Below are 27,159 nucleotides of genomic sequence, written 5' to 3' on the forward strand. Positions count from 1 at the left end.
TTCCAGTAGTCCCATTTGTTCATCTGCTTATAGTTTGGGACTTCCGGTAACACTGAATCATAATTGGAGAAATAGTATTCAAAACTATCTCTACCATAAAATATACTAAGCAATAAGCTACATGTAATGCCATATGTCAACGGGAGGTGATGATATCTAATGCCTTCATCTACAGACGCCGGCAACTGCATGCAGACGTAGCAGTCTTTGACCTCCATGGCATCCACGTATTCATACAAAAGTTTAGCATAAGCATTTGACCTATAGTCGCCTTGGGACTCATCCATGTGTAACCTACGGGCTTCTGCTGCTAATAACGCCTGTTTTCCCCCTCCTTACCAGCAACAGTGGGTTTTGGTGTCACTACAGATTTTTCGTCTGTTACCTTTGCCTCACTTTCATGTCCCATTACATAGGAAACTGTGACTACTAAAGCTATAAGAAATATCACTCCTACTATTAGTGTGCCTATTATACATTTGGCTCTAGGGTTTGGGCTACCGGCTTCCATTTCGTCCGATAGTGCAATTCTCTCCCTTTATTTCAACACAAAGTTCTTTTCTTTTCGTTCCTTTACAGTCTCCTTTGCTCCTTCAGTCTTTAGAACCACACAATTGGAAGCTGGCAATCCTCCTTGCAAAGTCTTTTTGAGCTTTTAACACAGACAACCCTAGCCCTTCTCCGTCAACTTATAGGAAAGTCCCTAAGATTCTCTGCTTCCTAGGCGCTAGGTAATCTTCTTTTTCTTGCTTATTTACAAAGTCTTTTAAGCATCTACGATTAGGCTTGGGCCTGCGGCTTGAACAGCATAATTCAATATTTCCAATCGAAGAATGTGTTCTTCATGGCAAGTTATCTTGGTTCCAAAGTCGGGGAATTGCAGTTCGGTGAAAAACATGTGCTTTAACTTGCTTAAGCGGGGAGGGTTGGGGAGTGTGAACGTTAGTGACCCTTCTGCTTCGACTCCGGGCACTAACAGCTGTACTTCCACTGTGATGATGGGTTCAGAGCTGGACACCAGCACCGCTCTGATCCTCCCTGTCGCTCGTTCCCAAGACATCTGTCGCCAGATATGTCCACTCAGGGGTGGCGTATCTTCTATTAGGCACACGTACTCTCCTCGATCTTCTTAGGCCTGGTGCTTCAGAGCCCTGAGCACCTTCTTCCGGGTCTGAGTCTTCAGATGTCGGAGCAAGGGTTCTCTCTGGAGTTGACCTCAGGCTTGAACTCCTTCTTTGCGGCCAACTGGCTTCTCCACGCCTTACCCTTCTGCTCCTTGCTCTTCTGCTTTGTTCTCGCTCTCTTTCTGCTTGATCAGTGTCTGATTCGTACTCCCAGCTACTTTCTCCTTCTGTAGCGTCGTCTGTTTCACTGTTGTACTGACCGTCCTCAGCTTGGTCAGATACATTCCCAGCTTCTTCTGGCACCTCTACAGCTTGGCTGGCCCCCTCTATGGCTTCTCCGTCCGCAGCTGGACTTACATCCGAGAGAGGAGCTGTTTCTTCCAGAGGTGCTGGAACTCTCCGCGTATGAGACGCGTGGATCCAATTGGGCAAGCCTCCCACCTTCACAGCGGTGTTCGTGATCAGGATGATCTGGTAGGGCCCACGCCAACGAACATCTAGGCAACTTCTTCTTATGTGCTTTTTCACAAGCACCCAATCTCCAGGACACAGGTCATGGCACAAGTCCTGGCACAACGGGACCTCGGCAGCCTGCACCTGAAGAGACACAGAATGAATGGCGTCAGACAGCCCCTTACAATAGTCCAGGATCATATCATCTGTGATGTTTAACAGTGCAGCCGTCGGTACAGACGGCAATCTCATTGCTCTCCCCATTAATACTTCGTGGGGTGACAATCCCGTTCTTCTGTCTGGGGTACTACGGATGCTCATAAGGACCAATGGCAGCGCATCAGGCCAACTCAGAGACGTTGATGAACACATTTTGGCAATTCGAGCTTTGATGGTGCCGTTTATCTGTTCCACAATTCCTGATGCTTCTGGTCGATAACTACAGTGCAATTTCTGGTCTATGTTCAGGGCCGCACAAATCATCTTCACAAGCTCGCTATTGAAATGGGTTCCCCTATCTGATTCCAAAGAGGCCGGTACCCCGAAGCGTGGAATGAGCTCCCTAAGCAATAACTTGGCTACTGTGAGGGTGTCACACCTGCGTGTAGGGTATGCCTCGACCCATCTGGAAAATATGCAAACAACCACCAGGACATAACGAAGGCGGTTGCACCTTGGCATCTCGATAAAATCGATTTGTATCCTATTGAATGGACCTCCAGACCTCCCTATGTGACTCAATGCAACTGGTGTTCTTTTTCCTACGTTCAGCTGCTGGCAGGTCACACAACGCTGGCACACGGCTTCTGCTGCTACTCTGAACTTAGGGTTGTACCAGGTTTGTCTGAATACTCTCAACATAGCATCTCTCCCTAAGTGTACTGGACCATGGATTTGTCTAGCCATTGGGCTCACCATCTCATTTGGTAACACTGCCCTTCCATCTGCTGAAACCCAGAAGTGAGCCTCACCCATCACACATCCTGCCTTTTCCCATGTTTGCTTTTCAAAGTCGGGTACGTTTTCTTGCATGCATTTCAGCTCATCCCAGGTGTCGACAGTTTCCAGTATCATGGCTAATTCAGTTCTTACATTTATTCCGCCCACTTCCACCTCTGTGAAAGAGTACCCTTGTTCTGCACAGTACCTCGCGACTTCGTCGGCATATCTATTGCCTTGTGACACGAAGTCCATATTCCTAGTGTGGGCGGTACACTTTACAACTGCAATACCTGCTGGACATTGCAAAGCTTCTAACAGTAAACGCACAAACTCTCCATTACGAATGGGAGAGCCCGAAGAGGTCATGTAACCTCTTTGAGACCATAACTGCCCGTAATCATGAACTACCCCATAACCATATTGGCTGTCGGTGTATATGGTGACTCGAATTTGGTCGCTTGCCAGGCAGGCACGCGTCAAGGCAATAATTTCAGCTACCTGAGCGGAGTGTACTCCTTCCAGGCATCCAGCTTCCACAACTCCAGTAATCGTACATACAGCGCAAGCTGCTCTTAATTGCCCAACTTCGTCTCTTACACATGAGCCATCGACAAAGAAAACTTCATCGGGGTCAGTCAGTGGCTCATCAACGATGTCGGGTCTCGGTTTGGTGCATAGTTCAGTCACATCAAGGCAATCATGGTCTGTACATACATCATCATCAATGTCACCTGGGAGTGGCATCAAGGTAGCAGGGTTCAAAACAGAGCATCTCTTGAGGGTCACGTTCTCTGCCGCAAGAATGACTTGCTCATAGCGCGTGAGCCTGCTATTGGTCAGATGCTGTGTTTTGGTCCTGGTCATCAGCAATTCAACAGAATGGGGCACATACACCTCTAACGGGTGCCCCATTACAATATTTTCACAACGCTCAATGCTGACACCTGTTGCAGCAACGGATTTGAGACATCCGGGCAACGCTGCGGCTACTGGATCTAAGGTAGCCGAGAAATAGGCGACTGGTCTACGGGCATTCCCGTGAATCTGAACCAAAACAGACAAAGCACAACCCTCTCTATCACAACAGTAAAGCAAGAATATTTTATCGTAATCAGGCATTCCCAGAGCAGGAGCACGACACAGGTCCTCTCTCAACTGCAGGAACGCCATCAAACAGTCTTTGTCCCATGGTACCGGATCACTCACCTCCTTGTGCGTCAGTTTTTGCAAGGGTTTTGCTTTCAGTGAAAAGTTCGCTATCCACTGTCGGCAATAACCCACCATCCCTAGGAACATCCTGACTTCTCTTTGTGTCTTGGGCGCATTCATCTTCATGATGGCCTCTATTCTGTCTGGGGACACCTTCCGTTTCCCTTTCTCAATCCTGTGCCCCAAATACTGCACTTCTGTCAGGCAGTACTGCAATTTTCCCGGGGACACCTTATGCCCATTTACAGCTAAGTGATTTAATAAAGCAATGGAGTCCTCCCTGCAAGCTTCCTCAGTTTCTGACGCCACAAGCAGGTCGTCTATGTACTGGACCAGAACTGACTTCTGGGGCAGCACTAGACTTTCAAGATTTTTCTTCAACAGCTGATTAAAGATCGATGGGCTCTCTGTATACCCCTGTGGGATACGACACCATGTTAATACGCGACCTTCTAGCTTAAAAGCGAAAAGGTAATGGCTATCCTCGTCCAATGGGATCGAAAAGAAAGCCTGACACAGGTCTATCACGGTAAACCATTCAGCTTGGAACGGTATCTGAAACAGTATCACTGATGGATTTGGTACCACTGGACAACATGAGACGACTATGTTATTAATCTTTCGAAGGTCCTGCACTATTCTGAATTTTCCATTTGGTTTCTGCAAACCCATAATCGGGGAGTTACATGGACTACCCACGATTTCTTTCAGTATTCCCTGCCTGATCATGGACTCGATCACTGGCTTTATACCTGCAATCGTTTCTGGAGTCAATTTATATTGGGGTGTTCTTGGAAACTCAGCATGCGGTTTTACTATGATTTTCACTGGGTCCACTCCTTTGACCAGTCCAATCTCTTCCCCAGTGAAATCCCACACTTCTGGTGCCACGGTGTCTCTTAGGTCCCATGGGAGCTCATCCACTGTCAAAGTGGGATACAGCTCCACGCATATTCTTGAGTTTGCAACTTTGAAGTCGGCGTCATCATCATTGGTCAGTACCTCCACTCCCTGCGGGGTGCAGTATATGGTACAATTCAATTTACACAAAAGGTCTCTTCCCAATAGACATACAGGACTAGAATCGCAAACTACAAACTGATGCTCATCGCTGTATTTCCCTATTTTCACCTGCACTGGTTCTGTCAATGGGCTAGTCATTCTCCTGTTTGCGACCCCCACCACTTGTATGGTCTCTCCGGACATGGGCAAGCCTGGAACTGCTGCTGATCTTATCGTGGACCGAGTGGCTCCTGTGTCCACTAGGAATGTCGTGGGGCACCCTGCTACTTCTGCCTCAACATAGGGTCCCCTTTGATCCACTGCTAAGGCTGCCCCGAGGGTGCAGTCTTCTCTCTCCACTCTCTGTCCTGTTAGGGGATCAACGTAATAGCATTCCTCCCCTCCTACAAACAGGGGCATCTGTCTATATGTCTTTCCCATTGTCCCTACTCTGGGTGGCTGAGGGAACTGGGCTCGTGGAGGTGGGGTCCCCCCTTTGAGCACCTTTCCTTGGTATTGCGTTACCCCCCTTCCTAGAGTGCTTTGAACCTCTTCCTCCTCTACTTCTTGTTCTCCAATTTCCACGTTGTAGGGACACTCGCGTTTCCAATGCCCCACCTCGTTACACTGGTGGCACCGGGTCGTCTTTTTCAATGTCGCTATGTCTACCCGAGGTCTAAAGTTGGAGTTCTCCTCATTGCCCTTATTCTGGTTGCTCTGTTTTCTGCCCCCGGTCCCTGTTCCCTGCTGCTGTTGCTGTTGTCCACCCTTACCAGCTGACTGCATCTGCACCACCATCAATTTCTCCTTTAGCTTCTTTGCCTTTGAATCTATCTCATCCCAGCAGTACCTAGCATATCGCAAGATTTCGTCCAGCGGTTTACTTTGCCAACAAATCGAATGTTGCTGAATCATCAAACTAATATCCGGTCTTAAACCCAAAACAAATTTTGACACAAACTGCCCTATGTCTTTAGGATCCATTACGTCCAACCCGCTATACTGTTTAAACGCCTTCAGCAATCTCTCATAATATTCATGAACTGTTTCTTTGGGTTCCTGTCTAGTTCGATCTATTTTGACCCAGTCTATGTCCTGCATTGGCACCTTGTCTTTTAGCCAAGTCATCACTCTCTCATATTTTACCATGACTGTCTCGGACGGTCCATTGGTCCGTGCATCCCTCTCTGGTTCTGATGTGGGCCACTCAGCACTAACCTTACATGCGGTCCACAAATCTCCTGGTACCACTATGTCAAACAGAGTGTTCAGGTCTATCCATAGCACCTTGGATATTTTTACAAACCTCTCCACCTGCTTATACCACTCCACTGGATTCTCCCTCAGTTTTGGGAAGGAGTTGGTGAAGGCGGCTAAATCCCCCCTACTCCATGGCACATGCACATAGTTCCCGTTCGCGACCTCACGCAAAGGGTAGGCCTCTATTCTCTGTAATCCTCCCTGGGGTGTCATCCCAAGCATGCTTCTCCTGACGGTCCCTTTCTTGGACCACCTTTCTTCCCATTTATCTAGCGCCCTCCATGTCCTTATTCCTGTGATCAGTTCCCTTATGTGTGTCTTTAACCCTATTGTTCTTCTCTCATCTAGGTCCCGATCTCTGTAATGTAGCCTATGGTTACCCTGTAATGCTTTGGTCCTTGACAGGTCTACCATATATTTCCCTGCTAGTTCGACTAATTTCTCGTGTGCTGTTCTCGCTTTCCGAGTGATGTCCTTCGCCATGAACAGTATCTCATCCTGCTCGTACATCTCCATTCTTTCTAGAGGCAAGGTACCATCCACCATGTCATCCAGATCTGACTTTAAGCTGGCAACATCGAGCCTTTTAGCTTTTATCTCGGCTGTCAGTATGTCTTTTTTAGGTTGCTCATTTGTCTCTCTTCCGTCCCAGCTCCGGGTCCTACGCTTGGGCTCCGGGGAGTTAAGGAGAGTCCTCCCTTGCTCCCACCTTTCTAAATCCCATGCTCGACCGTCCTGTCTGGGGAGGTGATGAAACACGGGCCTGTTTCCCCCTATCCCATTTTGTCCATTCTCTCTGATCTCCCTTACTTCGTGGCAGGGTTCTCTGCTGTCCTCCACCCTGTCACTATTCTCTCGTATTCTAGTGTCACTCAGTATCTGGTAAGACCCTTCCCGGTTCCCCATATCCCCCGGACTGCGTTCATGTCCGTAATCACAGGGGTTATGGCGAGGTCTCTCGCAACTCCCATCTTGTCTAATATTACCAATCTCATGGTGGGTGCACTTAAAGCTGTTTCTGTACTCTTGCGTTCTCCTATCTCCTTCACTGTGTATTGGGTGGGACACCCCCCCACACTCAGGGCTCCTGTTTTCCAGGTCTGGTCTACCTCCACTCCTGTTATGATGGGTGTCCCCCCTACTGTCCTGTCCCCTCCCGTCCCACTCCGGACTGCTTTCATCAGCCCCGCAGTGAGTCCGGGTCCTGCTATCCTGGCTTTCCCTTCCAGCTTCCGCAGCTATGATGCTCTTGTGAGCCTCTACTGCCTCATCCCATTTTTTCATGTACTCGCTTAACTCCTGAAAGGATTTCCGTCCTGATCCCCTTAGATCCATTGGCCATCTAGGGCCTCCCGGATCTCCTGTTGGATCCTCCGCTGTATGTACTGGGGTGCTCCAATCCCTTGGTCTGGGCAACTGACCTGGGGAAGTGATTGTATCGTTCCTCCTTGCCATCTCTGCTCTCTCCCTGTCCCTTCGTACCTGTTCCTCCCCTCTTGCTCTCTCTGGGTCATAAATCGATACTATAGGGCCTATAGTCACAGGTACTTGCAGGGCATCTGGTAGTGCGTAGGATGTGGCACACTCTGTTTCTGGCGCCCTTTGCACCACAAACCTTCCGACTACCTGCTGCACCGGACTAGGTTGGGACGGTTCCTTCTTTGCAGTGGGATCCCAATCTGTAGTGGGAAGCGGTCCATACTCCCCTATGCTGGGCCCCCCTTCCCTGTTGGGCTCATCTTTTCCTGTCTCTTTGTTGTATGGGGGTGGCCTATCTGTTAGTAACCTATTTATCAGGCTGTCCTCTGTCTCGCTCTCATCATCCTCTTCTAATGGGCTTTTGTTCCCCGGCACTTCTAATACTGGGTACAGTTTATTTACTTCAATGTTATGCACTCTCCATCTTTTAGCATCCACATCCCATTTGGCATCCTGCACTGCTCTTACCGATCGTTTCACCCTTTCTTGTCGTCTATTCAGGTTCCTTTCGTGCGCTGCCCTAATCCATGCATTGAGAGCTTCAAACTGGGTCGGTCTAGGCATAGGTCTCATTGAGGTCATGACTGCTTTTAACCGGTGTAATACCTCTAATCTGAACGTCCCGTACTTTGGAAACGTCAGTTCCTCATTACCTTCTGTAATCTTGCTCCACTCTGTAATCCACATTATTGTGTGTAACCCAACATTTGCCGCCATATAATAAGCCGGCGTACCCTCCGGCGGGGCTTCTTCCCCTTCATAAGATCTCCGCCTCTCTCTTTTAAAAGCCGCTCTTAACCATTTAAAACATTTCATGATTATACGCACAATTTCCAGCCTCGCTATTCTGTTTACTTCCTGATGACAATCCACCAATCCTAGCGCGGCTTTGCTAGCTGGCCTATCACAGCGCGGTCTTGCTCCGGCCGGCCAATCCCAGCGCGGCACTTCCTGACGTCACTCGCCTCCGCTTCGCAGCAGCACCCCTCCTTTCTCAGCTCGTCTCCCGGTCATACATGCGTCCCATTCACACACCGAAAAATGACTACTTCCGACCAAGCCGTCACTTCTCTTGACTGTACGTCTACAGTCTATCTGTAATTGTCACCACAACTGACGAAATGTCTTCCGTCTCTTTGATAGGTTTCTTCCACACACAGTAACTTCCGACCAGCGTCCGTTACTCACGCACTCACTCTTACGTTCCCCCTATCTCGGTCCTGCGGGCGATCAATGGTACCTCATGACCCCCTTCTTACTCGTTGACAATTACTCTGGATGTCCGATACACCCGAACCACTTAAGCTCTCTTTGAACTTAAGATTTGCACCGGTTGCGCGCGCTCACAACCTGTTCCACAGTCACTCTACAGGCATTCAACTCCGCCAGACATTACAACATAGATACAACACAAAAACACCGCAATCTAACACGCATGACCCTTTATACTCACTCTCGACCGATACTGCTGCTTTTCTGTCTCACGTCATCCGGACCTTCTTCGGCGGGCGGTTCTTCCGATCATCGATCTCTAGGGGCCTTGGGGTAATCTAACCTGGCCTAGATCACCTTCCTCAAGAAGGCAACCATCCTCTATAGCTACCAACTGCTGGGGCGTGATTTTTGATCACTATCTTATCACTCTAGATCTCAACCCCGTTCTGGTCGACTGAACCTTTGTTGCCTGTCATTGAGGAAAGAAAGTGCATCTCTTACCAGGTTAGTTCAATCAATAATGGACTCGGCTCGGAAAAACCACAGACTACTTCTAAGTTTAAAGATTTATTATAAGGTTAAGATTAGTTGCAGATACAGGCATCTCAAAATGAGATTCACAAGATATACGGGCCCAACTACATACATGTGCTCCCTGAAAGCCCTCAGGCGAGCAAAGAATACTACGAGCACCAACTCTAAAATTAAAAGGGCTGCAAGCATAGGCACATATTGAGATCTCTCCGTCATTTACAGCAGGAGTGAAAATTCAGGTTAGGCTGTCCCTACCCTGTTCTGGATGGTATCCCTACTTAACAAAATCTCAACCTATCAAAAGGTGTCAGCTGTGAATGACTTCCTAGGAAGATCACCCACTCTTAGTCTCTTGGTGAAAACCTATAATCCTCCAGTCATGACCCCTCTCTGCCTACCCATCCGCTCTCTAGAGGGTCCTCAGGCATCTGCTCTAGCTCCACCCAGGGGTGCTGTCCCTAATACAAAAACACAACAACATTCGAGACACCCCTCGTGAGACGCCCATCACGTGGTCTTGATTCTGGCTCTTTCCATGATGTTTCTCGTCTGGGCTTCGTGCGTTAGCGTTGACCTTGCTTCTCAGACTCTTCTCCGGCCCGCCGATACCCCCCAAACATTCCGGAATCCTCCTACATGTCTACATCAGTAACTGAACAGAACTCTATTCATCCAATTCCTTAATTTGAACCCCCTCACATTCGCAGACAAACATCCGTAGCTGGATCCCCATCTTCATAGACTTCTAACAGAAGTCTGCAACTTTTTTCCTGACACAAGTCGGCCTGTTCCAGTACGTGCAGATTTAAACCCCTTTTTTCATTTCAGGCCTACAACCCTACTTGCAGCAATTAAACTAAAATGACATGTTAGCATCATTTCTCAAATAATAAAACACATCTATGGAATATAAATCTAACGAATAATAAAATCATTGTAACATTAGTGCAGTCCATGTTGATGAAATGTGAACCCTTCTAATCCCTTCTGGCCTGGCCATGCGGCCTATCCTTTTCTGTGCTTTGCTGCACGACATTTTCTCCATTAGCAGCTACATAACATGGACTATGATTTATCACACTTAATAAGCTTATACATTTTGTACTCATTTCTGTATTAGTTCCACTTCTATATGAAATCTCTAGATTAACTACACATTTCGAAGTATATGTGAATATAATTTCAGCACTCATAGCATTTCTCCTTATGATTTGTGCCTACTACTCGTAACTCTGACGTACTCATACATTTCGTTCAGTTTGCGCTCTCTCAATATCATGAATACACAACCACAGTCCGTATATTACTTTTAAAAAGCTGCAAAATGTCAAAGAAGCTACAAAAGCGACCAGGACCGACCATCCCATCTATCAACACAAATCTACTATATGTTTTACTGCACCTGAACGCGACGTGGCATTATATTTAACAAATAAAATGCCTCGAAAGTCTTAATCCCGGCGTCCAGGCGTGAACAGTCTGTGTGATCCTGGGTAGACCCCCTTATGTCTCGCTGTTCTGAAGCATTTAGAAAGCAGTTGAGTGGCATAATCAAGCGCTCTTAAGAACTATCGCCTCCCAGTTCAAGGACTGCATGACCCCCACCCTCTAAGGAGCCTGACATCCGGCTAAAACCGCCTCGGCCGAGATGTGCTAATCCCATTATCCATTTAAGCGCTAGACGCCTGAACTGTTGGGGGAAGGATACGTACTCATGAGGGGGCAAGAAGGGCCAGATAAACACTTGCCCGGACAGCGCCCTCAGCCAACCCTCCCCCTCCACCAGCAGAGAGACATGCCATTCACCTGTTGCTTTCTAGGACACAGCCGCGCTGCTAGGTACCGCCAGGGATGTGTGCCATTTATAAATTATACAATGAAGAAATGACAAGGGAATATGATGCCTCAAACTACGGACTATCCTTAGAAAACGAGGGCGGGTGCCACCCAAGCCATGAGCGGGAAGGGGTTTGAAGCAGCACTACGAGCCTGGGAAGTGCGGGTCCCACCTGATGACAAGCAGGACAGCGCCAAGAAGCCGAACAATTGGCAGGCTTTGAGCTTCACAGTGACTCCTGTGAACAGCAGCGACACTAGGATGTGTCCTGGTCTCGAAGCCTTGGCTGGCACCATGCCACAGCCCCTTGGCAAAGACAGAGTGAGTGCCGGAGCCTAAAAACCCGCAGTGGGGGCGGTGCTGCGGAACCATGACTGCCCCTTTGTGCGGACCATCTGCCCGAGCATGGCGGGCGCTAGCACCGCATGGCACGGCGCCAGGGCAGCACAGCGCTGGGTAATGGTATAGCTGCATTTTTACAGCGCCCAGTGGCACTGCGGGACGCCTTGCGCGGATCCAGCGGGCACTGCACCTGTCGGGAAGACAGAGTGCCAACTGCAGGTCTGAGGGGCGATGCTCATCACTGTGATAATTCTTTATATAGCGCCACAGCACTATCAACCTTCTCTCGGCGCTTTAAATAGTGGGAGTGGTTTCATGTATCTAAGGAAGGCGACCCTCGCCCTGTGCCCACAAACCAACCCTTTAACTGGAGACACAAACTGACGACAGACAGACACACAACAGATCAGACTCACACACACACACACACACACACACACACAGGAGCTGCACCAGAAAGGCAGACTGACACACAAGAGATGCTGACACACAGCGAGCGACTGGCAAGCAAAAACACAAGCTGGCCAACGATGCCGACATGAGCAGTACGACAGTCAGGAGGCAAGAGAGATCGACACAAAGGACAGACATACATACAGAGGCTGATGAGCAATACAAGCAGACAGACAGCATTAGACAAATACAGAGTGACACAAGAGGGACAGGCTGACAACGCCAGCGAGCCAGAGGCTGATGCGCACACAAACGGACAAGCCAACAACACTGCACAAGACAGAACAAGAGACAGGGGCGAACAACAAAGCAGAGAAACGAACGGTGACGCTGAGCACCCACCCGGCTCCTGCGGCAGCCGCGTCGGAGAGCCACCCGGCCCGTGCAGTGCTGCTGGATGCCCCCAGCCCCCAGATCCGACAAGGGGTCCCCCCAACTCCTTCAGACGCTCACCTGTTACCTTGGAATAGGCAGTGTCACCGTCTGAAAAGGAGAACCGTCGGAAGCCAAGCCTGGTGAGCGAGACTCTTGTCCAGCAAATTTAGAAGTGCATTGCAGCAGGGACGAGCAAGCCCACTGAATGACTGGCCGAATCGGGCTGGAACCAGGTCCGCGACCAACACGACTGAAGGTGGCCCAGCGGAGGAGAGAGCCCAGGAAGGCGAGCTGGTGTGAGGCCAGGCGGAGCAGGAACTCCTGAGCGACGGCGAGCAAGTGGCGAGCCCAGCTGATCCGTCCGACAGCCTGTGGAGTACCTGGAGAACCGGTCAGCACCGGAATCACGACCAGCATACTGAGAGCGACGCGGGTGCACTGGGGTGATGGTGCGAGTCCCCACTGCTGTTTGGGGTGGGTTTGCGGGCGTGTAGAAGGAGAGCTTCCTGCCCCGCGGTGTTAAAGGGGGGAGAAGCCCTTCTCTCTCGCGTGTGCCTCCAGCTGCTACCGAGTAAGATCCGGGACACAGACTCACCTCAAGGTTGATTCACTGCTCCGGCGTGTTAGCGCCGAACCAGGGGGGAAAGATACACAGACAGTTCACGGCTCCCCACGGCCCGTCTCGCTTTCCAGCAGCCTGGGCTCTCAGCCCTGGCGACCTCATCAGCGGGAGGGGGCGGGAAACATACACAGACAGCGGGGCGGGAGGGGGGCGGAAAACATACACGGACAGCGGGGCGGGAGGGGGGCGGGAAACATACACGGACAGCGGGGCGGGAGGGGGGCAGGAAACATACACAGACAGCGGGGTAGAAGGCAGGGGGAAGAAGGCAAGAGGACAGCAGAAGGCAGGGGGAAGAAGGAAAGAGGACAGCGAGGAACGGCTCACCTTCACTGCGAAGGAAACAAAATGGCGGCCTCAAGCTTCAGGAATTTTTCGGATTTGGGGGCGTGTTCGGTGTTCAGAAGTAGGCGTGCCTAAAAAGTGGAAAGAAGAACACCGAACACACCTCCAAATCCGAAAAGGACGGAGCCTATTTGGAGTAACGGCTCTCTCCTCCAATGGCTGGCCTCCATTTAGGAAGCCAGCCAATGGGAGAGAGCCAAAATTAGAGGCGGGATGAAGAGCCCCTCTAAGAAACATAAGATCTCGCTACTTCCGGTTCTGACGAACCGGATAGTACCTCGACCTAAAAAGGCTACATTTTTTAAAACTCTGTCATTCTTTTTCCCCCATTGTACGCTCCCCGGTCCGCTCCCCGGTGCGCGTACCGGGCGCTCCCCCGCGCCCTTTTATGGCCCCCACATCAAACCTAGGGGATCAGGGGGGGTCTATCCTGCCCCCTTTTGGTCATTCCCCTCTTTGTTTTTGCCACCTCTTGTGTCTCTATCCTACCGCGACACAAGATGGTGGCTGCTCCAGACTGTTTGGAATGTTGACAGACACCCGGGAGCCAATCAGGTTTCCGCGCGCGAATTCGCGTAGCGTGCTGGTTAGCGCCCCGGTGCGCGTACCGGGGCGCGCTTATAGATATATATATTTTTTTAACCTAAATTACTCAAAATCCACTGGAGCACATATCTTGAGACATAGCAAAGGCACATCGAGCTACCAGTCCCTACAATTTTGCCAAGTTTGGTGGAAATCCATTCAGCCTTTCGGGCTAAAAGTGAGGTCGACCGCCCTATGGAAAATAACATGGGGAAAACACGTTTTGGGACCCCCCTTTTATCTCGGCCCCCGCTTGACGAATCCCCCCCAAACTTTCAGGGAAGGACCGGAGCGCCGCGAGGCAAATTTGAGGAATTTTTCAGGCAGATTCCTCAACCGGCGCCAAAGTTATTCCCAATAGAATGTTGCGATTTCCTATTGAAAATAATCCTAACTATTCCAAAGTTTCTCCTCCCAAGAAGACAACAACGCAGGATACTTCTGGGTGCTGAAAGGTGTTTATTTAGGCAAAAAGTGGCAACTGCCTACCGACGCGTTTCATCAATTACGGCTTGGTGAAGCTGTTTTCGTGAAAGTGCTATTTACATAGAATTTCGTAAACAAGGAAATAGGACTAAGCTCCACAGCCACTATGATAATAGCGGACATTTTAAGCTAGTTTTTATCGTCCATTCGAACGGTAATCAACTTTGTGGTATCTACACAATAATCAATGTGTCAACAATGAAAGGAATAATATTTACACCTCATAAGAGTATTAAGTCCATTCTTATTTCTTCATTTATGCCATATCATAACGTTGCAGTCTAGCCCAAGTGGGCAAAGTAAATTCATAATGGTTCGACTCATCCACAGTAAAAAGGATACTTATAACATTTCATAAGAATTGATAAACATTCTTATTTTTTTCTTTCTCTATCACAAAAGACGTGAATTATACACGAACATGTTCATCTTGTTCTACAAAGTTTAGTGATCTCATTTCATTAACAATCCTTTACAGTCTGGCCCATGTGGGCACGTAGGTTCATAATAGTTCTGTAAAACTGGGCCAGTAGGTCAATGTAACCATTTGTCAATCCTTCCAAAGATGAGATGTCTTGGTAATTTTTGTGGTGCCATAAATTTAAATCGTCCTAAGTTCCAAAACAAACAAAAAACATAATAGTGAAAAAATGTGAAGTGCTCAAATAAAATGCTTAAAGTACATTAAAATATTTTACAGTTATGGAATATATTTCATTGAAAGAAGCATTTCTCTTCAGATCATTCATATGTCTCTTAATCACGCTATGTGTACTGCCAATTCTTCATTAGAGTTCATACCTACAGGTTGTTAGGTTTCAAAGTCGATAATTTATCTCGACTCTAGTATCCTTAGCTGATGTAATCTATCTCCACCTCTCATTGATTGTTTGACAGAATCTAACACCACATAGGCTAACAAATTATCATTTTGGCCATGATGAGTTTTAAAATGCCGGGCAACCGGATATTGCTCATTATTGTTCCGAATTGCTCTCTTGTGCTCAAGCACTCTTATCTTTGCCCTGTGTATCGTACACCCGATATAATATTTTTGGCAGGGGCAGATAAGACAATATACACAATAGTCTGTATTACAATTAAAGGGCCCTTTGATAGAAAACACTCTTGTGCTGTTGGGTACTTTGAAATTCGCACAATTTTTACTTCCCTTGCATGCTTTGCATTTCATACAGCATTCAAATCCTCCTGAGATTTTGTTAGGTTTATTTAGCAATGATGAAATCGCATTATTACTAAGTTCATGCTTCAGTGATTTCCCTTTCCTGAAGGTGATTTGTGGGGTATCATTCAAACATTTGTTCATGTACCTGTCAGTTTTTAAGATTGGGCAATTTTGTGCTAGTATTTTACGCACTTGGTAAGCCTGTCCTGAATATGTAGTGATAAACCTTACTGTATTATTGCTTGCCTCTAACGTTCTTTGTTTAGGTGCCAGTAGATCTACTCTCTCTACTTTACTGACTTTATCGATTGCTTGATCGATTGTCTTTTTAGTGTACCCTCTCTCTATGAATCTGCCACACATCAGTGCTTTCTCTTTCTCAAATTCTTCAGTTGTACTGTTATTCCTTTTGGCTCTTAATAATTCCCCATAGGGATGCTTTGAATTAAGCTATATGGGTGGGCACTCGAGGCAAATAGAAGACTATTGCCTGCTGTTGTCTTCCTGTGGACTTTAGTTACCAATCTCTGATTCTGTACTTCAACTTCAACATCAAGGAATACCACCTTTTTCTTACTGATATGAGATGTCAATTCAATGTTCCAATCATTGTTGTTTAAGGAAGATATAAAGGTTTTTACACTGGCCTCATCACCTCTTCATATTAAAAAGATATCATCTATGAAACGAGTCCACAGAATCACCTGTTCTCCCTGGAAGTCTTGGCTACTGGACACCTGGTCCTCCCACCAGCCCATGAATAAATTCGCGTAGCTGGGGGCGAAGCAGGTGCCCATCGCCGTGCCCTGTGTCTGCCTGTACAATTTGTCATTGAAGAAGAAGTTGTTGGTTAAACAATAGTAGACCATATCTACTAACATCTCAGTGTGTAATAATGTTGTTATGGACCTTTCCCTGAGATAGTGTCTCATGGCTTGAATGCCTAAATCATGTTTGATTGATGTGTACAAACTTGTTACATCAAGTGTAACCAATAAAAACTCAGGTTCCCAAGTTAAATCATTGATCATATTAAGGAAATGCATGGTGTCCCTTAAATATGCTGGAAGAGAAACTACAAACGGTCTTAAAAAGAAGTCTATGTATTTAGATGTCATCTCCAATTGGGACCCCATTGACGACACAATAGGCCTGCCAGGTGGTACTTTAGGGTTTTTGTGGAGTTTGGGTAGGAGATATAAAATTGGAGTTTTAGGGTGTTTACACCTCAAACTATTAAATTCTCCTTTTTCCAAAATTCCATTCTCATGCCATTGGAGCAACATATCGTCAAATTTCGAATAAGATGCTGTTATTTCCTCTTGGGATGCCAGCTGGTAGCATATACCATCATTAAGTTGGCGAAGACCCTCTTGTAAGTAATCAGATGTGCCCCAAATGACGACATTGCCACCTTTATCCGATTGACGGATTACAATAAGAGCATTAAGTCCATTCTTATTTCTTTTTTTTTATTCTTATTTCTTCATTTATGCCATATCATAACGTTGCAGTCTAGCCCAAGTGGGCAAAGTAAATTCATAATGGTTCGACTCATCCACAGTAAAAAGGATACTTATTACATTTCATAAGAATTGATAAATATTCTTATTTTTTTCTTTCTCTATCACAAAAGACGTGAATTATACACGAACATGTTCATCTTGTTCTACAAAGTTTAGTGATCTCATTTCATTAACAATCCTTTACAGGAGCTTAGCCCTATTTCCTTATTTACGAAATTGTATGTAAATAGCACTTTCACGAAAACAGCTTCAACCTGACCAAGCCGTAATTGGTGAAACGCGTCGGTAGGTAGTTGCCACTTTTTGCCTAAATAAACACCTTTCAGCATCCAGAAGTATCCTGCGTTGTTGTCTTCTTGGGAGGAGAAACTTTGGAAATAATTATTTAGGGTGACCGGCACCTGCGCAGGATCGCAGCCAAGTTGGATGCCAGGAGCAACCAGAAAACTGTGTACGTAATATATATATATATATATATATATATATATATATATATATATATATATATATATATATAGCTTTCGATGGGGAATCCCTTTCAGCGAGTTCTTAAGAGCTAAACACAACTGTTCTACTGATTTACATTTTCAAAGAACTAAGGAGGAGATGAAAGAGAGATTTAGAGTTAGAGGGTATTCCAACAAATCACTCAGGGAGGCAGAATCCAGAGTTAACAAAATATCAAGAGAGGAGGCTCTAACTCCCAAAACCAGCACTTCTACAACCAGTCCTGAACCCCCAAAGTAAGATTCATAACAAAGTATTGCAGCCAGTCCAATCAAATACGGAAAATACTGAAAAATAGATGGGATATATTAAGGCAAGATCCCATCTTGAGAAATATCGTCGGTATAACTCCGGGCATTTCGTACAGACAAGGCCAGTCTTTGAAAGACTGTCTAGTACAAAGTCATTTATCCCCGAAAGAAACTGACTGGTTAAAAACTACGAAAGGATTCAGGAAATGTGGGAATTCCAAGGCGTGCAAGTACAGTCATAATTGTAATGAGATCTTCCTACCTAAAACGAAAATGAAATGGAAGATTAATACTCTAATCACATGTACTACGGAGTTTGTGGTGTACCCTATTCGTTGCCCTTGTAACTTATGGTACATAGGGTCAACCACAGCATCTGTAAAAAAAAGCATTCGAGAACATTGGCGTGCAATTACCAATCAGGACTTCTCATACAGCACTGGGAGACACTTTAACCGATTCTACCAGAATGATGCATCAAAAGCAAGTTATATAGGGATTGCCACGATTAAAAGCAGTATCAGAGGTCGAGACAGATTGGGAGCACTACGCAAATTAGAGTCACGGTTGATTTTATTGGCAGGCACCCTCTTTCCCGATGGTTTAAATATGGACGAGGAGTTACATTCCCACCTTTAAAAATGTACAACCCAAGTAGACAGTGGAATTGTTAGTAGGAAAGCTGTATTCTCATCATATAGATTTAACTTTTAACCTTCCCCGTCCCGCACACCCTCACACCTTTGTTACTTATAACAGCTAGATTAACTATAGAAAATATTCTGCAAGGACGCTCATGACCTTTTGGACCTTGAAGTGTCAATATGGATATTAAAGACTATTTGAATGCTTATAGTAAACCAATATTCTTCCCTTTTTCTTTTCCTTTTTTTAGGTTTGGAATAGGAGACAACCTAACCAACCTTCAGCTGTACCTGTTTATACAATTAGCAAATTACTCATTTTTTGTGTCATTGTACTAATATTGGCTTAATGTAAATATACACATATGTATACATTGGTTTGTTCAAGCTGGATATATGGTACTATACCGTAATTTGTCTTTGAGCTTTGATAGCGAATTCCATAATTTTGCATTGGTACTAAACCTTAATCTTGGACCAACTAATGAATTTTGCAACACTTGAATTGTATTAAAATAATAAGCTGGGATTTTATATTTTTCACTTATGAAATAATGTATTCACACACACAATCACAATGAATAGAATTGATTATCTCACTTAATATCAGTGACAGTAACTGATATTAGAATTATTTGGTATCTAGAATTATTGAACATATAGGAAAATAAGTTTTCTATTTCTATGGATTTGTGTGGTTACACCTTTAAAAGGTGGTATGAGACGAATGCGGGTCATGTGACCAAGAACAACTTGTTGTTCAAAACGCGTTATCCCTCTACTCTTTGATTTGCCGAATAAACACTATTTTGGAAGAACTACGGGCTCGTCTGAATTCTCTGACCTGAATTCTGCTTTCGTATATATATACATGTTATTTATACCATGCCAATCGATTCATTATGCACTTTATCTTATTTTTTATGGGTGATTGAGCTTGCTCCACACTATTTATTGTTTCATTTGCTGTGGACGCGTTATGTGACCAAGCTCCTTTGTAGGAGCGAAACGCGTCAGGGAAGAGCATCAGCTCTACACTTTTTTGTTTAATAAATATGCCACTTTGGAAAGACGGTGTGATGGCGTTTTAGCTTTGCGCTAAATTGACTTGTCAAGAGAAGAGGTCCGTGCCTGCTGTATTGCCGCTTCGCAAGCGGTCAGGAGTGTTCTTGATATATATATATATATATATATATATATATACATATATACATATACACATACACACATTAAAGAAGGATCCTACTTACCTGTGTGCCCGTTCCCTTCTTCACAGTAGATGACATTTTTTTTGACAATTTTATATAGCGTGAAAGTATTTGAAAACAAGTTGCCGAACTGGAAATGTTTAACCAACGCAGGATTATATACAGAGTTGCACTTATTATTCTCTATTTTTGGCACTTGTTTTTCTCTAATTTTTGTGAAGATGTGTACATCAAACACAAAACTTTTGACAAAGCAAGTGTAATTATTACCACAGATTTTAGACTGGTTCGTACAAACGTGTCTAAATGACTGTTTTAGTGTCTGAACCTTTGTTTTCATGTAGGCTTGTCCATTTTCTTTACCCCAGCATATATGTTATTAAGTACAAAGAATTTGGATTGGTATCCGTTTCGAAAATGGACTCTCACGCCAGAATTTTCACCGGTTTTGCACTGAATTATACGTACCACATGGTCTCTCAGCACCACATGATCACATTCTGGTGAAAAGCAAAATCCAGAGGTTCATTACGGCAGTGCCAACGTTAACTATATTGTTTTGTTTGTGTTTGCTGGCTGTGCCTACAGACCCTTGCACACAATGGCAGGAACTTTTCTTTGATACCTAGACATCTGGCAGACACTGGGCTCTGCTGGTGCACAAGGTCAGGGAATTTCAAGCCAGCTCAAGTTGCTCTTTTTTTATTTCACCACTGCCACTCCTCATCTCACTTTCTGGACCTGTAGCAGAGACTGCTCAAAGCTAGCCTCTGGTGCCGCTCCTCCCCTACCGAGCAGGCTTGAGTTATAGCCCACTATGACTCTGCTGGGTCATTATTTATTTCAATTTATATAGCTCTTGTCTCAGCTAGGTTTGCCCCTTTACACAAAAAACGACCTGCTAGTTGTTGTTTTAAGAGTCTGAAAGGCCCAGGTATGATCCGAAATACGATTTTTATAAAAATCATATATATTAATTTGTTACATCACTTTTCTGCCTTTGTTATTAACCAGGAATCTTTAACGTAGCTCAAGAACACATTTAAAAAGTGGTCGACGCTTACCACTGGTCCAGACACTCCAGGAGCTTGTATAGTTATCCCTTGTCTCCTTGGAGTACTAATTCAACACTCTGGCCATCTTACTTCCCTATGTATAATTTGTATATATGTGTCACTGGATTTAATGCACTGATCACTTTGTTCACCAACAGTCACGTTCATCACATGTTTCCTTAACGGTTTTTTATTTATTGTAACCTGTGGCATCACAGAATGAAGTATTTCTTATGTATCGTGATTGCTTTTTACTAAATATAAAGACTTTATCTCTAGTTGCTTGTTTTCAGAGAGGTTTTTTCAATATGTATTGAGCTGATCTAGCCTTCCTTTAAAGTAATTTCTCCCTATCCAACAGAACCACCTTTGTATTTAACATTTAAAAAGTGGTTCGATTTATATTTGTTGTTTGAAGTATGCACAGATAATGGATAAAAATACCATCTTTCGGTGATTTTGCTCATTTTTTACCATCCAGGACATCACAATACCAAGTGGTGCAGATAGAAAAACGGCCAGGTGGCAATCCTACCCTCAGGAGTCTCCCTACCTGAATATTTCACCACCACCCTGCAAGCACTGCACCCTTCTCTTACCCTCCATGTGTGTTGTCAGAAAAGGGGCTAGGCTGCAGTGCCCTCCCAGGTGAGTGGAGCAGTCTTTCAAGGTTCCAATCGCAGTAGCTATGCTGTAAAATATGCTTTTTAGGCTAGCGTGAAGTCATGAAATATCAGATCAATTAGATCATTTTCTGAGCAGCTGCACTGCCTGCCTGCTCTCTGTTACTGAGAACTGCAGTCACGCAGTCTGTCTCCGCCGAGTGCCCTTCCATTTCTGGTGCTTTGCAGCAGTTTTAAGATCTTCTTTGAGTTTCTTGTTGCTCAGATGGTTTTAATTTTCTGTCGTTGAAATGTCACTCATAAGCACACTGAAGTCATGACAATGTCACAGAGCAATCTGAAACCTTGGCAGTTATGCAGCATGCACTAGTCACACAGGTTCGCTGTGGCCAACAAACATTAGCCGCACTGTAGGAGGCTGCCAAAAAACCCAGGCCACGGCAGCAGTCTGTCGTGAACGAGCACGTCAGTCATCAGAATGGGAGCCGGGATGGCATAGTGACAAAATTTTACACTGTCATTCAGAACGTCGTCACCGCCCGGCTCGCATTTTACAACTCAGTAGCGTCTGACTCACTTTAGGTGCAAATGCCAAAATAATCATCCAGCTAACACCAAACTATGCCAACAATCTAAGAAAAGAAGTAGGACAGGGCGGGCAATGTTTATAGAAAAGTAAGAGGCACGTGCGTATACCACAACCAATGAAAACCTCGGAAAACTGTAGTGGACTAAGATTGGTTTAAATGAATCCAACGCCCTATCGCGGACCATTCACGGTGTATGTTTTGTCATCAGGATTGGCTGTTCTGTGACCCGGAAATACTGAATGAAGGACAAATGCCGTCCGCTAAAGATCATTAACGGGCAACGGACTTTGGGCTGAGTTTGCGGACTGTCCGTGTAAGTAGCGGACTGGTGGTCCTCTTATCTGCCAAGGGATGCCCCTGTTATGTATCACAATTTAAGTCTAGCCTTGTACTTTCTATATATTCTTTATAGTTATGCAAAGTTCTGGAGTCCAACATTTAAGACCACCTAAATCGGCGATGAACATGGAAAATGTTCACTAGGCAGTCGATATATAGGAGATCATCAGGTGGTGGGGGGTCTCAGAAAAGGGGTAGTCATATGGAGCTAACAAACATGCCAATACGACAGCGAGTGATAAAAAAATAATAAACATCAGGAGATTGTATTTTCCCTATTGGTTTGTTTTGTAGCAGAAGTGATTATAGGCGGCAGTCGCTATACTAACTTTTTGCTTCTAAAATCATGAGTCTCCCGCCGGAAGCGGGGCTGTTGGCATGTTCACAAGTCACTCACACACTATTACAAACTCTACTGAAAATATATTTGGGACAAGGAAACATGGGGTAGTAAAGACACTTCGCCGTACATAATTGATCATAGACATACTTCGTTTTAAGATAATTTCGGAGTTGATACACTTGCTGTAGAATTTCTGGGGACCCACAAGTTTCGGGGTAAAATGGCAGTAAACGTAATCTGATAGTTCATGCCTTTGCCGAATAGATGTATATGCGTTCTCTTACCTAATGTTCATCATTAAGCAGCTTGGTTAGAAGAATGCCCTTGCTTAAGTGCATGACTTGTTAGGTGGTGGTCAAAGGTTTGCAATCTATGTTGGATATCGAGGTGTTAATGTTTTTGACTCGGGCACCATTGTGTGAATGCAAGTTGCAATCCTGGTAAAATAGGTTGTCGAGTTATCCACCCATTTTAAAAAGCAAGTCATACTTTTGAAACCTTGTACCTCTGTATTTCATTATTTTAAGGTTGTTTAAAATGGGTTACAATCGTTAGCAATAACCACATTACATTGACCTGTATTGTGTGATTATACAAAACGGTTATTAGTGGCACAGTTGTAGACTTAGGCAGACGCGCTAAGCATTTATTGAGAGCATATATACAAGAACACATCCTATGGAGCCTTAAGAATGTTGAAAATACTTTACTTCCCGGTCACAGTCCTTAACATATGAGCAATAGCTCCTCCCCACAGAAATTCCAAGCGAAAAAACTCCCCCAGGTCCCATCCCTACCCTCCAGGCCACTCCCACATACTGTGGCACGTAACCCCTGACCCACTAAACCACATACTGTTGTTTTTTTTCTGGAGTTGAGCGTGCAATGAACTCTCATGAAATTAGGTAAGTGCGAAATGGTCTGCTGTAGCGTCGGTTTGTTAGGTCTCGCAGAGAGACCTATTGCGGTGAAACCAGAAAGTTAAACCATGCGGATTGCGAGTGCGGATTTCCAACAGTTCACGTTAAATCACGTGACCACAAGCACGCGCATTTCCCCACCTCAAAGCCATCAGCCTCCCTCCCACAGGCTTCCCCAGCGTGTGCAGTGCGCGCTGGCCTCCCTTCTCCTCCCCCTAATTGCTTTTTTTCACAGCCGCCATGCCGTGAGCTGCTTTAAAGCGATCCACTCCGCCCCCTGCTGCACCCCATATGGTTTTGTTGTTGAAGCGCCTCACCTACCTCAGAGCGCACACCGCCCCTGCAGCAGTAGTGACACTGTAAATGCGACTGTGATCGTAATTACTTTCGTTTTGTTGCCCCGCATATTAAGGGCTGCTTCTGGTTTAGACATTTTTTGTATTCCCTTTTCCATTAGCGTCATATATTGTCTTCCATCTCATTCCTCTCTTTCTTATTTTCTGAATATCTTCCACCCCCCCCCCCCCCCCTTCATAACTGATTTCCCATGTTAAGGTTCTCCAGCCAGCGCCGCAAGGTCATGCCAATGGCAAGAGCGCTATGCAAATATATGCCTGCAAGCATAGCTTCATCCACGTCTCTTCTGACTTTTTTTCCCTTTCCATACCTCTTCTTTTCTTCCCTTCCTTTCTTCGTATCTCCCTCTGTTCTTTGTTTCCCCTCCACGCTCGTTTCCCCTCCGGCTCCCTCTTTACTTTTCTGCCCCTCTTCCTATTTCTTCTCTTTTCTGAGCGTCTGTGCCCGTCGCCTCTCTCCCACCCAGACCACATTTCACAGGCCAGAGTGGAGCCTGCTTTCTATCCGTCTGTTTTCCCTACACTTTAAGACCTTTTTTCCGCACTTTTCTCAGGATATGAGGAAATGTTTTGAAAATTCAGCCTGCTCGCCAGGAGCTGGCTCATGTTTTTATTAAAGACGCCCTGTGTTAAATCTGACTCTCCAAAATAACCCGGCCGCTTGCCCCTCCTGCCGTAGCTGCTGCTCTGAAGAGATTTCCAGTCGGTTTGGCTGGGTTCGTCTTTAACAAATATGCAAATATGTTTTTTTCTATTTACACAACAAAACCGCTGGTTGCAACTGGATTTGTGCAGCCACCCATTCCCAGGGTCCAGAGATGTCATGTGTGGTTCCTGACATCCGGCAGGAGGACAGGTTTATTGGTGCAAAGAAGGGTACTTGGACAAACTATGCCGAAAGAGTGGGGTCATGGGCAGTTTTTACCCCGGCCCATACAAAGTATGCCCTCTTCCCCCCCACCTCAGCAGTAACATGGACTTTAAGGATATTGTCCTGTCTGCGCCTCTTTGCCGGGGGAATGGATTCTCTGTGGCATTTTGAAGCGCTAGAACAGGATCTGCGTCGAGGCACTAGCATGCCGGAAAACAGTAAGCACTAGTGCGCTAACCCTGCTTTCTTCAGCTAGTACCAAAATGTCCAATCTCGGTACCTTAAACCCAGGCCCTGAGCAGCAGGAGGCGTGTTTACTAATACCTCATTCATCTTTGAATGCCTGCTCAAAAAATTAAAGTCCTACCCTGGAGTCTGATGGGATTCCTACTTGACTTTCTCTGTCCAGGCCCAAATGGAATATTTTACATTTGTGTTTTTAGGGACCTATAACATTTAAAAGTGGCATTTTTAATGAATTATTGTTATACCTTCCTGTTTTCCACCCCATCTGCCCTCTTGTTATCCATCTACACCCACCTTTGCTTTTCCAGCCCCACCTGATTGCCAAAGCAAATAGTTTGCCCATAGGTGAGAGCGATTCCGCCTGCCTCAAGCGCATTCACTTCAAAGCCATCTGTTGCTCGGCCTCACTTCTCCACTTCTCCTCCCCCCTCCCCCTAAGTACATCCCTGTTCACTGCCGCGAGGCTGTGCTTCAAAGGGATCCGCAGTCCCGCCCCTAAAAGCTTCTTTCCTGACTCCACTCTTCCATTCTGTCCTCCCTTTATTTATTCAAAATCACATTGCGTGTGCTCAGTTTATTTTAAATGTTTAAAAATGCATTTATAACAGCCACTGGCGCAAGTGTTTAATGCCATGTGTGATGGTTAAATGCTGAATGAAAATCACAGGCTTGTCTTTGATACACCGTTTTTTGTTCACACCGTTAAAAGAAATGCAGTACAAATTAAAGGGTTCCTGAACCTTCTATAGAATAGTGCTGCTGAGTCCATGATCTGAAATTAAAATTACCTTGCCCTGTGTATATCTTCTTATTTCATGTTCTCGCGTGACATCCAGTGGAAACGACGGTACGCAACCGGTGTAAAATACAGCAACGCCGCGCTAATCCTCCTGCCAACAAGTTACTTAAAAATCAAAACACAATACACGGCACCCCAGAGTTTTCAAGGGAATGAATCAGTCACTGTTTATAAAAATGTTGCCCGCTTTTAGCACTGCACTGTTAGGCATTATGTAAGCATTTTCAGCTTTTAGAATGCATTTTTCAGAGTCTGGCATTTTTCGTTTTCTGCATCGGAAATATTCAGTGGACTTTGTTAAATGATTTGGTTTAACTCTTATTTCCCTATTCTAATCCACCATTATACTTTTGGCTACTTGCCGAAAAGCACTTCGAAGCCTCGGCAGGGGTACTAAGTGCTATATAAATGAAAGCGCAATTACATTGATGCAAACCCTGACGTAAAAGGGCAGACCAGTCCTTTTTTGTATCCACGGCATGGCTGCAAATGCCGACCAAGCTTCATACGAACTATATATTAGAGTGCATCACGAGGCCTGAGTCTTACAAATATGTGTGCAACTCTGACTTGAACGGGCACTATGTGAAGTCTACGGGAAACGTTGTGATTCTTAAATCCGCTTCGGCTGGGTTATTTTTTTAACCAGTGTGGTTGCACTGCCTCGCTTCATGAGAATATTTCCAACTGGCAGCACACTGTACACATTACCTATGAGGTCAGAGCAAACAACGCCTGCTTTTTTTTCACCCTCTGTTTGCAGTCACTTACCGAAAACTAAAGCTGCATTCCATGTGTCCAAAATGTGCTTTGCGCTTCTTCCTTCATTAGGAGTGAGACCATTTCAAGAAGGTAGTAATGATTGGCTTAATATGCATATGCTTTTCATCTGTAGCTGTGCTCTGCTTTAGATGCTGTTTCTGTAGGCACCGTTGTTGAGACTAGAAGTGTTTTATATGCATGTATGATAATGCATGGCCATTTATAACGACCAAGATTCCATAGTCGCATTGTTCTTACAAATTCGTTTTTAACAGCAATTTGCTGACTTACTGCCACTTGTAAGAATGTTAAGCAAATAGAGACATACAAAAACGCAGAAAACAGAAGTAGAAATTTAGTCGGCACACTAAATTATGCGCCTTGGTCATATAAACTGGCTTATCTAGTCTACGCAACCTATGCTACCTGGAGGAAACTCCTGCTTTGCAAAGATCCATAGAGAGGCGCTATAGTGACGACAAGTGAATTCTAGCCTGTCCATGTCCTAACTACTGCTTTAACTTAAATACTATATTCTCTAGCAATCCACTACGTCCACCACCACTATGTCCACCACCACTATGTCCACCACCACTATGTCCACCACCACCACATCCACCACCATCACATCCACCACCACCATGTCCACCACCACCACATCCACCACCAC

At 45.4% G+C, this 27,159-nt stretch overlaps 1 protein-coding gene across 4 annotated transcripts in view; it reads left to right on the forward strand.

Moving 5' to 3' along the window:
• The first annotated feature begins 22,069 nt into the window (after nucleotides 1-22,069).
• The window catches only part of PTGR2 (prostaglandin reductase 2), a 465,729-nt gene continuing 460,639 nt past the window's right edge, over nucleotides 22,070-27,159 (forward strand). For 3 of the 4 annotated variants that reach the window (XM_086937253.1, XM_086937255.1, XM_086937256.1), the window contains exon 1: nucleotides 22,070-22,166. The gene's annotated coding sequence lies outside the window, so the exon portion shown is untranslated. The remainder of the gene's footprint in view (nucleotides 22,167-27,159) is intronic. The other variant, XM_086937254.1, reaches the window with a different exon arrangement.

Source organism: Lissotriton vulgaris, chromosome 9 (assembly GCF_964263255.1).
Source record: "Lissotriton vulgaris chromosome 9, aLisVul1.2, whole genome shotgun sequence".
In the NCBI taxonomy this organism is placed as follows: domain Eukaryota; kingdom Metazoa; phylum Chordata; class Amphibia; order Caudata; family Salamandridae; genus Lissotriton; species Lissotriton vulgaris.